General features: G+C 51.7%; 1 protein-coding gene across 5 annotated transcripts in view; it reads left to right on the forward strand.

Moving 5' to 3' along the window:
- Positions 1–1,481: 1,481 nt before the first annotated feature.
- WSCD2 (WSC domain containing 2) overlaps positions 1,482–13,897 on the forward strand; it is a 115,491-nt gene continuing 103,075 nt past the window's right edge. For 4 of the 5 annotated variants that reach the window (XM_070385956.1, XM_070385955.1, XM_070385957.1 and 1 more), the window contains exon 1: positions 1,482–2,331. The gene's annotated coding sequence lies outside the window, so the exon portion shown is untranslated. Of the gene's footprint in view, positions 2,332–3,841; positions 4,356–13,897 lie in introns of those variants that run through there. The other variant, XM_070385958.1, reaches the window with a different exon arrangement.

Below are 13,897 nucleotides of genomic sequence, written 5' to 3' on the forward strand. Positions count from 1 at the left end.
GCTCCTTGACCAGGTGTCAGTCTCTGGATCGCTCCCTGGAGGAGAGTTGTCCCTGGGATGGAGCAAGAGGGCTGTGAGTTGCGGTGGGAAGAGGATGGCGTGGATCTGCCATTTGTAATCATGCTGGAGACTGGGGTGGGGTGTGAAGATGAGCTGGGGTTCTAATTCCAGCTCTGCCATGAATTTGCTGTGTGCCTTTGAACAACTGACCTCACCTTTCTGGGCCTCAGTTTTCTGAGTCTTCATTGTTAAATTAACCATCTTTCCAGTCTTTCATCTTTAAATGAACCAACTCCAAGATGTATCCCTTAAAGTGTTTGTAAAGAATTAACAGAAATGGTGCCTATTGCTTAGTAAGGACTCAGCAATTCTCAGCAATTGGTGTTAGTATTATTCAGATCACTTCTTTCTAATAAAAAGTAGCAGCTGCCATTGATTGAGCATTTATATGTCTTTTTCTCTTGTGAAACTGGGGGCTCAGCCTTCACAAAGGATTTATGAGCTGCATTTGCCAAGCCCTACCCATCTCCTGATACAGAATGGATGATTCTACATGCTTTTATATATAGGTATAGAGAAAAGACTGGAAGGAACTACACCAAGATGTTAAAAATCATCATCTCTGGGTGATAAGAATGGAGTTGATTTGCTCTTCTTCTTTTTATTTACTATTTTCTGAATTATGTACATTAGATGAGAATTAATTTTATAGTTGGGAAAATGATTGCTCTGATAAAGAAGATGCAGGTATGAATTCTTCTTGTTAGTTTAAATGAAGAAGAGTCTGCAAAGGGCCACGTTAAAGCCTCTCCTTGAGTTCCAAGCTTAAACAGACAATGGTTTTGGAGTCAGAAATTCCAGAGTATCAATCCCAGCTCTGCTCCTTTCTAGCTGTGCTAAGCTAGCTGAGTCTCTTAACCTCTGTTGGCCCCAGTTCTCTCATCTGAAAAATGAAAATGGAACTAGCAGCCTTCGAGGCTTGTTTTCAAGGGCTTGATATGTGCGAATGTACACAGCCATGTTTCTGGCACTTAGGAGGCACTCACCCAGCAGTGACCCTTCCTTTAGGTGGGCTCCTTTCCCAGAGTTTCAATGGAGATCCTTTGACGGTGGCCATTACCTACCATCTCACTTTACAGAGGAGGACAGGGATTCAGGGTGGAAACTTGTCCAAGGTTACAGAGCTCCGAAGGGAAATTCTGAAACAGGCTCAGAGAGGGTGAGTGATCAGACAGAGGTCACACAGCTTAAATTTACTGCCTGTGTAGCTTGTAAAACAACAAACTAAACACCCTCCCCCACTCCCCCAAAACCCGAGTGCCCTTTATTGGGGGGTTACCATTAATGAGGCACCGTGGCAAGCCTCCTGAACAAAACCAGCAGCAGCAACAACAAATCCGCTGCCATTTATCAGTGCTTACGCAATGCCAGGGATCTTGGCACGTCCCACAATCGTCTCAGTTAATTCTCCGGACAATTCTAGGACGTGCGTCTTTCGAGCCCATTTTACGGATGGGGAAACTGAGGCTTAGAGGCTGAGGCCCTTCCCCAGAGCCGCAGCAGGCCTGGCACCGGGTCTGCCCAGCTCCCCGGGAGGCTGCGGGAGGGCCAGGTGGCATGCAAGGAGTTAAGCGGTAGGCAGTGCCGTGGCTCCGCGCGAGGAGCGCGCCGGGCTGAGGCGTGCTGGCGGCGGCGGCGGCGCTGGGAGCTCGGGCTCCAGAGACGTGAAGTCCGGGGGAGCGAGCGAGGCAGGAAGGGAGGCAGAGAGAGAGAGGGAGGCGAGGCGGCCGGAGCCCCGCGCCCAGCCGCAGCCCGCGCCCAGCCGCAGCCCGCGCCCAGCGCGCAGCGGGCCCGGGCATCCCCGGGCGAGTGCCTGCGCGGGGCCTCGCCTTGGCGCGGGGCACCCGCAGTGCCGCCCGCCCGCCAGCCCGCCCGAGCGCTAGGCTCGCAGGAGCCCGGTTTGCACTTCCTCTCGCCTCCGCCCGCCTCCCCGGCTCACCGGCTGGCGTCGCCACCGCCTCCTCGTCCCCGGCCACCGCTGTCGCCGCTGCTGCAATCCAGGACGCACACTCTTCCACTTTCCCGCTGGAGGCGCGGAGGATGCCCCTTGCACCAGACCCGGAGAAATAGCCCCCCGGGCCGCCGGGAGGAGACTAGGCGGCGAGAAAGAAAATCCAGTCTCCCTTTCCTGGATGCCACTGCAGCAGCTGGCAGCTGGGAAGGCACCCACAGAGCGGGTGCGCCAAGCGGGACGCGGGAGTCGCAGAGAGAGAGACCCCGGGCGCTGGCTGGGCTCCGTTGGCAGAGTTTGCAAGTGACTGAGACCCTCAGGTAAGGGCTAAGGGGCCTGGTCCTGCTAGCAGGGGGGCCTTAGGGAGAGGGCATAGAGCTGCTGCAAAGGATATCTGTCGCCCAGCTGGGCTGCCGATTCCAGATGCTGCCTGGAGCCTGGGGTTCAGTGTCCAGAGCCAGGTGAGTAAAGAACCCCGAGTGGTGACAGCCGGCTCTGGGTGGATGACAAACTTTCTCTCCTCCCTCAGAGGGTTGGACGTGCCGGCTTATCCTGCGTCCTTCCTCCAGGCATCCCCTCGGGTTCCTGAGATAGGACGTGCAGGGCTTCTCAGCTGACCTGGGCCGGGGAAGGCAGTGGGCCCCTTTCATTTGACTCATGAATCACCCCCTTCTTGGCCAGTTAGAGTTCTGAGGGAGAAGGAGCTGGACCTATTTTCAAGTTGACTTTACAGGGTCCTTGTGGGGGTAATACTCTGGTAAACGAGATTCCCCATCATCTGGAGAAGAAGCCAGGACTGCCTGGGTGATGAATTCTGTGTAGAGTGCTTTGCGGTCTTGCTTATGTCCATTCTGGTGCGTGCGTGCATATGTGTGTGTATATGTATGTGTAGAGGGAATCAGGGGGACCCGTCCAGACAGATCGCCCCCATCCAAGCCCTTCCAGCAGCCCCAAGCGTCATCGCCGGAGCCGAATCACCTCGCTGGCAGACGCTAGAAACAGTGGGGATCAGCTCCGATCCCTTGCAGCTCCTTAGATGAGCTAAAAATTTGGGAGAAGTTTCCTGAGCTGCTCAATGAGACCATTCAGATTGGAGCCTGGCGAGGTGCAAACTTCAGCAGAAAAGAGGTTGGAATGGACATTTGGATGGGGACTCCTGGCACTATCATCCTCAACTCTGAGGCTGTGGGTGGTCTGTCACACCCCAGGCCCTTGAGGCTCTGCAGAGCCCAGCACGTAGCTCATGAGTCTGGCCAGATCGTTTTTTTCCTCTTAAGGAAAAACATGCTCCAAAGAGGCCACCTGGTCTCCAGGGGTCATTTTTGGAGCCATCCCTGTTGTCACAGCCCCGAGATGAAGTCTTGCTTCACTTCCTAGGGTTCCAGCCTAGGGCCGGGGTCATCTCCATGAACTAGTTGGTCCATGAGGCAGGCAGTGGAGGTGCTTCTGTTCCTGACCTAACAGATGTATTCCCCTGGCCCTGTGGTCAGACCTGGTGTCTGCCTCTAGGAAACAACATTGCTACGTGGTTCCTGGACAGTGCTTGAGGCATGAGGTGGGAGTCTGAGGACCTCCCGCCAGTGCTTGGGATTCTGACCTGGGGCCAGGCAGGCTACGAGCTGCTTCTCTAGGCTGCCAGGACCCAGGAATGCTTCGAGGGTGTCAGAGGCTGGTATTTAATGTCCTGGGGAAACCCCGTCTTCGGGTCAAGAGGTTGAACGTCAAGTCGGCCATCAGTTTGCTATGTGAGTTTGGGCAAATCACTCAACCTCTCTGAGCTCCAGTTGCTGCTTCTGTAAAAAGGAAGAGATTTCCTGTATCCTCAGAGGTCCAGACATTCTTACAGCCCTGAGTGACTGTCAGAGATGAAATCCTCCAAATCCCAGGAGGTGGTGTAACACAGTGTGTGAATGGTCTGGGACTGAGACACGTCTGAGTCTGACCAATCACTTCGCCTTCTGAACCTCGGTCCCTCCACAGTACAATGAGGAGCTGATAACTGAGACGGTGCGTGGGAAGTGCTTGGTGCGCCTGGTGAGACTGGGGCTGCACGAATGCAGCAGCAAGGCTGTCTGTTTTGAGTCTTGCGCACAGGCATCTGGGTGCTGTTGTCCCCAGGGAGGCTGGCCCTGAGCACCAGGTGCCTGATCCTTGGCTGGGGACCCGGCCCTTGTTCTCTCGGATCATCTGACACCTGCAGTTCCCTCCCCCGCCCCGACCCCGCTACCTGCTCCTTCCTCATAAAAGCACTTCTGGACCAGCAGCTCCTAGTGGGGAGCCCCAGGCGGTCTGGGAGCGCTGGATGCATCCAGCTGCTGCGTCGCCATGACAACAGGAGGTAGAGGTAAGCTGTCTCCATGGCTTCAACTTTGCAGCTGTGGAGGGATCCAGGGCAGAGAAGTTCAGTATGTCTGGGCAGCCCTCCATCTGCTTAGGCTGTCTGATCAGGCGAGGCTGCTGTTCCCTGCAGGAACAGCCACGCCGGGAAAGTGTCTTGCGTGTGTGTGTGTGGGCAGGTGGCTGAGATTGTGGAGGAAGGCTGTCAATTAGTCAGTCTTATTTCTTTCTGGATGGTTCCGAGGCTTGGGATATCTACATCCCTCCCTGTACGAGGTAACCCCTGTGCTGTGCTTAGTCGCTCATTCGTGTCCGACTCTTTGTGACCCCCTGGACTGTAGCCCTCCAGGCTTCTCTGTCCATGGGGATTCTCCAGGCAAGTATACTGGAATGGGTTGCCGTGCCTTCCTCCAGAGGATCTTCCCAACCTAGGGGTCAAACCCAGGTCTCCCGCATTGCAGGCTGAGCCACCAGGGAAGCCCTGGGTCCATGCTAAAACCTCCATGGGGAAGACAGACCTCATCTTGGCCAACACGGAGTGAGTTAACAGGCATGCAGCCTGGCCTGGAGTGGGAGCAGCTCCACCATGTGTTAGCTCTTATCTACGGGCTCGACTTTCAGGATTCAGAAAATGAACAGTTTGCTTTCCTGGCGGAATAGGACGTGTGTGTCTGTGCAGACACCTGTGTGTGAACATGTGCCTGTGCATACGTTCTCATGTAGTATGCGTACGTGTGCTCGTGTGAGTAGAGTTACGTAAAACCCTGAAGCGTGTGTGGGCACATGTGAGACTAGTGTCAGTATTAGTGTGTACTCATGAGATTGCCTGTCCACGGACTTAGGCATATGTGTGTGTGCACGTGCCTGAGTGAGGCAGTGTGAGTGTGGGTATGCATAAGCAATTGTGAGTGTTAAGCAGTTGTGTGTGTGGTCAGGTGCACACATGTGTCGCGAGGGTCTGTATGCCAGTCTCTGTTTGAGGGGCTGTGTGGGGTGGCCAGGGCACATGTACATGTTGTCTGTGTGGGCATCTGTGAGCACTGCGTGTGTGCACGTGCGCACCTGTGTGCAGTGATACGAGTGTAAGCTTACGGCTGTGTCTATCCCCGTGCTTTTCACGGTGTCTTTGTGCCTCTGTGTGCATGTGTGTGTACAGCCCTGCACGCTTCTCGTCCTCTGTGTGCCTGTTTGCTGTGATGCAGCCTCTGTGAGTGTCTCTATGTGTGCGTGTGGGGTTCTGAACACGTGTGTCTGTGAGTGAGAGAGGGTGCACTTGACTATGTCTCTATGTACGTGTGTGTTTCTATGGATGTGCACCTGTGTGCTTTGCAGTGTAAACTTAGTCATCTGTGTGTGTACACATGTGTTTCTGAGTGTGTGCACCTGTGAAGCACAGTACGCTTGGCTGTGTCTCTGTGTATATGTATGTGTTTCTTAGTGTTGCTATTGGGCTTGTTGGTCACTGTGTCCATTCGAGTGTGTCTCGGTGTGCACGTGAGGTGTCTCCGAATGTGCTTCTGGATGTTGCGGTGTGACGTTTGTGCATGGCTCCTGTGTGTGCGTGAGTTCCCAAATGTGTGTACCTAGAGTGGGGCCTTGTATCTTTTCACATGTCCCTGGGTGTATGATGTGTGTTTCGTGTGCTTGCCTGTCTGTGGGGCAAAGCAACTTCTGTGTGTGTCGCGTGTGTATATGTGTGTTTCTGAACACATGCGTCTGTGCAGGTGTGACTCGGTGTCCGCAGGGCTGATAAGGTGCTGGGCGGGGGGGTGGCTGTAAACACTGCTGAGAGCGTCCAGACAGAACGCATCTCTGAACCTTTAAACGCTGCTCTTCCGTGTGCTCTGCACGTCTGCACTGTGCTCGCATGTGTGCCTGCCGAGTGTTGATTCAGCGATCGGTGGCGCCAGCTCTGAGCAGAGTGTTGGGGTGTCGGATGTTCATTTTCTCAGGCGCCTTTGCTCTGAAGCTGTGTCTTCCTCTGCCCCCCAGCTCCCTCAGCCCCCAGGACAACCCATGTCTCCCCCCACCAGAGGCCTGTACTTAGGCCAGTCACTGAACAGACTCGCAGATGTTCAGAGCACAGGTATAATTTTAGGCAGAAGGTCTGAACATAGGCAGCCTAGGATGCACTGAACATTTCAACAGCAGTGTTCCTAATTAAGAGCAACTTGTTTTCCTTAAATAAACAAATCAAGTGAGAAAAGAAATTGCCCGAGATTAATGGCTCCCTGGAGCAGGTCCAGATGTTGGGAAGGTGAGGATGGGGGTCCCCACAGACTGCCAATGTTGCTGCTGGGGTCTTCCAGATTTTGACCAGGAGTTGATGTCGCAGGGGCTGCAGAAGCTGGTGAGGCGAGCAGGCCGGGGCAGTGTGAGAACCCTTTCTGAGGTTTGCCTAGTGTTTGGTTGTTGGGGAAAACACATCCCTGGCCCCAATTCCTCCCCCATCCCTGTATCCATGCTCTTAGCCATGAGATGTGGCTGTTCTTCCCACTCAAGAGGCAGGCAGGGTCTGTGCTTCTCATCTTTCACTTTCAGTTTGGCCTTGTGTCTTCCTCTGGCCCGAAGTGATAGAGTGTCCTTTCCAAGCTTAGATGTCCAGGGGCCTTACATGTTTCTGCCATGGCTGGGAGAAGGGCTCCACCAAGGTAGCTGCCCTCCTCCCCCTAGCCTGGCCCCAGAATGAACACATGTTGAACTACCCTTAGCCCAAACCTCAGTTAAGAGTCTAGCTCAGCCATGCTCCAGTTGGCCACTAACAGATCAACTAATTAAATCCTTATATTACTGGGGCTTTGTGGTTGTTCATTACACACCATTATTGTGATTGTAGCTAACTGATGCAGTTACCAGTGCTCTGTATTTCCTGCTCCTGTGGGACCCCTGGTACTCATTCAGAGATGCACCATGTACTTCTCACCATGGATACCCCATTCCTACCTGGATCTCTGCTCATCCCAACATCAGCAGTGTTAATAATAATAATAACAGCTAATGCTTATGGAGTACTTACCAGATACCAGATACCATGCCAGAGGTTTCATACAACTACTCTCTGAGATATTTCTGTTATGACTTCTGTTATAACCTGTGAGGCTCAGAGAGATGATTTGACAACTCAGGAGAGGCATCGCTGGAATTTGCACTCAGATCACCAGATGTCAGAGACCATGCCTTTAACCACGACGTCGTCTTGCCTCCCCAATGCTAGCAGGCATGCTTGCCATTCTTGGGAAGCAAGCACATACTTGACCTTCCAGTTGGCTCACCTGGAGGTCAGGTAGGCAGGAATGAATTAGATCACAGACATGAGAAGCGTCTCTTTGGTTGAGGGGAGATTTGTTCAATCTCTCATTCACGTATTCGTTCTGTATCGAATGTCAGGATTTGCTGATGCTCAGCATTTGCTCCGAGTCTTCTAAGAGTCATACTTTGTCCCGGGCCTTGAAGATACAGAAGTGGCAGACCCCAATCCTGTCCTTGAGGACCTTACAGTTTGGGGAGGAAGCAGGAGGCCCTGGTTCTGGAGGCAGATTAGACTGGAGTCCAGCCCAGCTTCCCGATTACTATCTGAGCCCCACATTCCTTGAGTCTTGGGTTGAGGACAGAAGCTTCAGTTTACCACCTTGCTGCTGCTGCTGCTGCTGCTAAGTCGCTTCAGTCGTGTCCGACTGTGTGACCCCATAGACGGCAGTCCATCAGGCTCCCCCATCCCTGGGATTCTCCAGGCAAGAACACCGGAGTGGGTTGCCATTTCCTTCTCCAGTGCATGAAAGTGAAAAGTGAAAGTGAAGCCGCTCAGTCTTGTCCGACTCTGTGCGACCCCACGGACTTAGGAAATACCATAAGGAAGGCACGTGCCTCGGTTTGCTCGTCTGTAATATGGCGATGATAGTGACAGCGCCTCCTCCCAGAGGTGTTATGAGTATTTACTACGTAAGCTCAGCCCGTCAGCCCTGGGCATTGTGAAAGGGGGCTTTGGCTGAGGTGGCACAGGTTGGTGACAGAGCTGAGGTCAGGAGCTGGGCCTTCTGCACCCTGACCTGTGACAGGGGCCTCAGATCCCACGCTGCTTCACATGTGGGCGTATTCGTCTCTTACTGCTGCTGTGACAAGTGACCACAAGTACAGGCACTTAAAACAGTGTGAACTTATTCTCATTGCTAGAGATTAGAAGTCTAGAATGGGTCAGCAGGGCTCCGTTCCTACTGGACTCTCAAGGGGAGGAACATTTCCATGCCTTTTCTATGGCCTGGAGGCTGCCCACATTCCGAGGCTGGTAGCCCCACGTCGCTCTGACCTCTGCCTCCACGGTCATATCTCCATCTCTGACTTCTGAATTCCCTGCCTCCCTTATTAGATGGGCTTCTCTCATAGCTCAGTCGATAAAGAATCTGCCTGCAATGCAGGAGACCTGGGTTCGAGTCCTGGGTCAGGAAGTTCCCCTGGAGAAGGAAATGGCAATCCACTCCAGTGTTCTTGCCTGGAAAATCCCATGGACAGAGGAGCCTGGCAGGCTACAGTCCATGGGGTCACAAGAGTCGGACACGACTTAGCAGCTAAACCACTGCCACCACCTTATTAGATGGCACTGGGCCCCCTCAGATAATCCAAGATAATCTCCCCATCTCAAGATCTTTAACTTACTCGTATCTGCAAAGCCCTTTTTGCTATGTAGGGTAACATCACCATAGGTTCAAGGAATTAGGGCATGGATATCTTTGGAGAGTAGTTATTTGGCTACCAGGCTTCCCTGATGGCTCAGATGGTAAAGAATCTGCATGATTTGATCCCTGACTCAGGAAGATCCTGACCCAGAGAGCATGGCAACCCACTCCAGCATTCTTGCCTGGAGAATCCCATGGACAGAGGAACCTGATAGGCTACAGTCCATGGGGTCAAAGAGTCAGCCACAACTGAGCAACTAACATTTTCACTTCTTTTTCTTTATTTGGCTACCACGGTGGAAAAAAAACAAATGAATCATTCCACATTCATTGATTCAACACATATTTATTGAGTGCTTAGGTGCACCAGGCTTGAGTATTTCCTGGGCATCGACCATGTACCTAGGTCTATCTAGGTCCTGAAGATGAAGTGTTGAGCAAACAGACAGAGGCCCTGCTGTCCTGGGGGTGATTCAGGAATCGGAATCAGAACAGAAATGCATAAATAAATAACTGAACAGCTTAAATTTAAATAGTGATGAGTTCAGTGAGGAAAACACAGCAGGTGATGGAGGTGGTGTCTTCTAACAGCCCCTGTCGGGGTCCTCTGCATCGAGGAACCCTCCTCCCCTACCCCTTCTGGTCTGGGGGTGGGCATGGTCCTCCTCTGCGGCCAGGCCCTGGGTGCTGCACTTCCCACCCCTCGTGGCTTCTCTACACTCTGCCCGCCATCGTAACTGCCCTTGGTCACCCCACTGGGGTGAGCCGTCTGTTGCCCACTGGCCCCTGATCAACACGGGCGCTTGATGTGCCAGGAAATGTGCCCTGCTCTTTTTGTGTTTTCACTCATTGATCCTCACAACATCCCTCCAAGGAAAATGCTCTTTTACCCTCTTTCTCAGGTAAGGCGTATAGGCATGTTCACAGTATCTTTATTCACAATGGCGGACAAGTGGAAGCAACCCAAGTGTCCGTCGACATGGGATAAAGTGTGCTCCATCCATGCCGTGGGAGATTATTTAGCCTTAAAGAGGAGCTAAATTCTAACACACACTACAACAAGGATGAACTCAAAGATGTTCACACTGTGAAATAAGCCCGACGCAACAGGACAAACACTGTATCGTTCCACTTTGACTTTCTTAAAGTAGTCGGGTTCAGAGAGACAGGAAGTAGAATGGTGGTCTCCGGGGGCAGGTTGCAGGGAGAAATGGGGAGTTGGTGTTCAATGGGATCGAGTTTCCATTTGGGAACATGACTGTTCTAGAGATGGATGTTGGTGACGGTCGCACGACGCTGTGAACGCACTTAACACCACTGAACTGTACACTTAAAAGTGGTTAATGTAGGAAATTTTATGTTGTGTATGACATCACCGACTTAATGGATATGAGTCTGAGCAAACTCCGGGAGACAGTGAAGGACAGGGGAGCCTGGCGTGCTGCAGGCTATGGGGTGGCGAAGAGTCAGACACGACTGAGCAACTGAACAGCAACAACAATAGATTTTGGCAGGATGAAAACAAAGTAAATAAGTAAGTTAAAAGTCTAGAGAGGACTTCCCTGGGGTCCAATGGATAGGAATCCACCTGCCAATGCAGGGGACACGGGTTCAGTCCCTGGTCTGGAAAGATTCCTCATGCTGCAGGGCAGTTAAGCCCGTGGGCCACAGCTACTGAGTCCATGCACTCTAAAGCCCATGCTTCACAAGAGGAGAAGCCACTGCAAGGAGAAGCCTATGCCCCGAGACTAGAGAAAGCCTGTGCATAGCAATGAAGACCCAGTGCAGCCAAAATTGAATAAATAAATTAAAAAAAAATTTTTTTTCTAAAGTCTGGAGAGGCTAAGATTGGAACTAAGATCTGACCCTAGAGGCCATGTTCTCTTCCGCATACAACATGGTCTCACCCTCAGAGAACTATGCACACCCAAAAGTGGGTGTGCAAGGAGAGTGTGAAAACACGCTGGGAGAATGTGGACTGGGGCTTTGCACACAGCAAAGGGAAGACCTGAGGTGTTGAGGAACCCATGGCACACTGGCACCATGCACTCCCTTTCATCAAGGTTCACCCACTGGTCTAATCAACAGATTTTTATTGAGCACCTACTGTATGCCAGACCCTGTGGCGAAAGTGAGGAGAAAAACAAGACCCCAACCTGCATATAATTACAACTTGAAGTAACTGCCAGAATTTAGGGCCTCTGAAATGAAGAATTCCTTGAGAGAGAGAAAAAAACAGCCCGGCTCTGAAGGATGAAGAGGATTGAGCAGGTGAAAAAGGCTGGGAAGATAGCAGAAGCAGCATGTGCAAAGGCCCTGAGGTGAGGAGAGTGGCATGAATCAAAGACACGGACACATTTCCAGACCAGGGAAGAGCTGGCACACAGCCAGTGGACAATCCTCAGGGCCTCGCCAGCCCCTCGAGTGCTTTGCTCTTTATCCTTCCAGCAGTGGGAGGCCTTGGACAGATTTTAAGTACAGGGAGTGAATGATTCTATTAAACCCCGACCAGAGCAATAAGAAGAAACTGCACCCCCACGTGAGGTGGGAGCCCATTGAAATGCCTACAAAGAGGGAGCTGGGCGGACTTCAGTGATTTCAGGATTTCAGCTTCATTATGCAAAACACACAGCTTTCCAGGGGAGAGGTAGGCTTGGCAAAAGAGAGTCAACAAATTAGTTTTTTAATCTGCTTTAAGTTGCTAAAACGCCCTGTCTCCCTTCCATTGTCACCTGACGGCCTGTGGGCTATTTTCACTTTTATCAGAGAAATTTTTTTTTTTTAATTAAAGGAGTTTTTCCTTTTGAAAAACAAATCCCAGCTGTGTTCTGATAAGATAGAATTAAAAACGGCATGGGGGGGAAATGCCACAGAAAGCTCTGACTTTTCTCCTTCTGTATCTGAACTGATTTAAATAATAATTACATGTTTCATTTTGATGCAGCCTCTCCTCAGCCCTTCCTGGCCTCCCCCAAATCACCAGAGTGTACCAGCAGCTCCAAACATAGGATGCTTCTAAAACTCCCAACTCTTGGCCCCTAGAGAGAGAGAGATTGAGAGACAGCCCTATAAAAGACTGAGCTGCTGCTGCTGCTGAGTCGCTTCAGTCGTGTCCGACTCTGTGCGACCCCATAGACGGCAGCCCACCAGGCTCCCCCTTCCCTGGGATTCTCCAGGCAAGAACACTGGAGTGGGTTGCCATTTCCTTCTCCAATGCATGAAAGTGAAAAGGGAAAGTGAAGTCGCTCCGTCGTGTCCGACTCTTAGCGACCCCATGGACTGCAGCCTACCAGGCTCCTCCGTCCATGGGATTTTCCAGGCAAGAGTACTGGAGTGGGGTGCCATTGCCTTCTCTGGATAAAAGACCAAGAGTTCTGACCTAACAGCTTCAGGTTCAAGGCAAAAGTTGCTCGAATCCAAGTGCTGCCAATTCACAACAGTGTGACCTCAGGTAATTTATTTCAATCCCCTTAGCTTCTAACTGTGTGTGTGCATCCTGTGACCCCTTGGACTGTAGCCCACCAGGCTCCTCTGTCCATAGGATTCTCCAAGCAAGAATACTGGAGTGGGTCGCCATGCCCTCCTCCAGGGGATCTTCCTGGCCCAGGGATTGAACCTGGGTCTCTTATGTCTACTGCATTGGAAGGTGAGTTCTTTACCATTAGCGCCACCTGGGAAGCCCTGGCTTCCCACTGCTGCTGCTGCTGCTGAGTCACTTCAGTCGATTCTCCAGGCAAGAACACCAGAGTGGGTTGCCATTTCCTTCTCCAGTGCATGAAAGGGAAAAGTGAAAGTGAAGTCGCTCAGTCGTGTCCGACTCTTACTACTCATATGTAAAATGGAAATAATGATAGGATGTATATTCGTTGGATCCTTCTGGTTGTAACTGACAGAAAGTCCAACTTAAATATCATGACACTCTTTTATTCTCAGGCAAATAAGGACGGTATAGGTTCATGTAACTGGCAACTAGCTTCAGGTTTGGCTTGATCCAGGAGTTTGATGGCGTCACAGGACATTCCCTCACTTTCTCTCTCTCCCTCCCTCCCAGTGTGTCTCTTTTTTTCCCCGTCCCAATCTCTTGACTCCTTTTCCTCAGTGGTGGGCTTTCCTTCTCCAGCGGGCTCTGACTATCTTCATCTCTGCACAAATGCCTACCAGTAACTCCATGATTACATAGTGTCAGCCCCAAGCCCTCCTCCCACCGGGTTTCCTGAAATCAGAGAAAATGACTATACTGTTCAGTCAGATTGAGGTCATATGGCCACCGTGGACCCTCCTCGGGTGGGGAGGGTGTGAATCAGCTCTTGTGGTTTCCCGAATCACAAAGACCAATAGCAGAAGCGGGATGGGTCCCCAAAGGATAATCAGGACCAGTTAACCTGACAAAGGAAGTAAATGCTGGTCACACTAAAATGACCTTTCTACTGCTGTCACCTCAGAGGGTTGTTGTGAGGTGAAGATTAAATGATATTGATCACGCAAGGTGCTTGGCGCTGAGCCCAGCATGCAGTGTACACAGTAAACGCTGTTCCTACTGCTTCTAAGCTGTTGTTGACATGTGATTGACATGTGATATCACATGTTATTGACATGTGATAATATAGGCCAGGGAGGGGCTCTGTGAGTACTGAGGGTGATGGGGGACGCCCATGACCAGATGACTCAGCCTCGGCACCCCACTGGCCCCTGGGAGTCTTGGGCCTGTCAATTCCCCTCCAGTTTTGGTTGCCAAAAGCCATCATTCCCTAACAAACCACATCTCACGGATCGCTTCACCAGCTAAAAGCTGGTGATGACTCAAAGGACGCAGGGAGGGGTGACAGATGCTGCCGGGGGCAGGCAGGTCCCCTAGGAGGGGCAGTGATGAGCCAGAAAC

Source organism: Bos mutus, chromosome 17 (genome assembly GCF_027580195.1).
Source record: "Bos mutus isolate GX-2022 chromosome 17, NWIPB_WYAK_1.1, whole genome shotgun sequence".
Classification (NCBI taxonomy): domain Eukaryota; kingdom Metazoa; phylum Chordata; class Mammalia; order Artiodactyla; family Bovidae; genus Bos; species Bos mutus.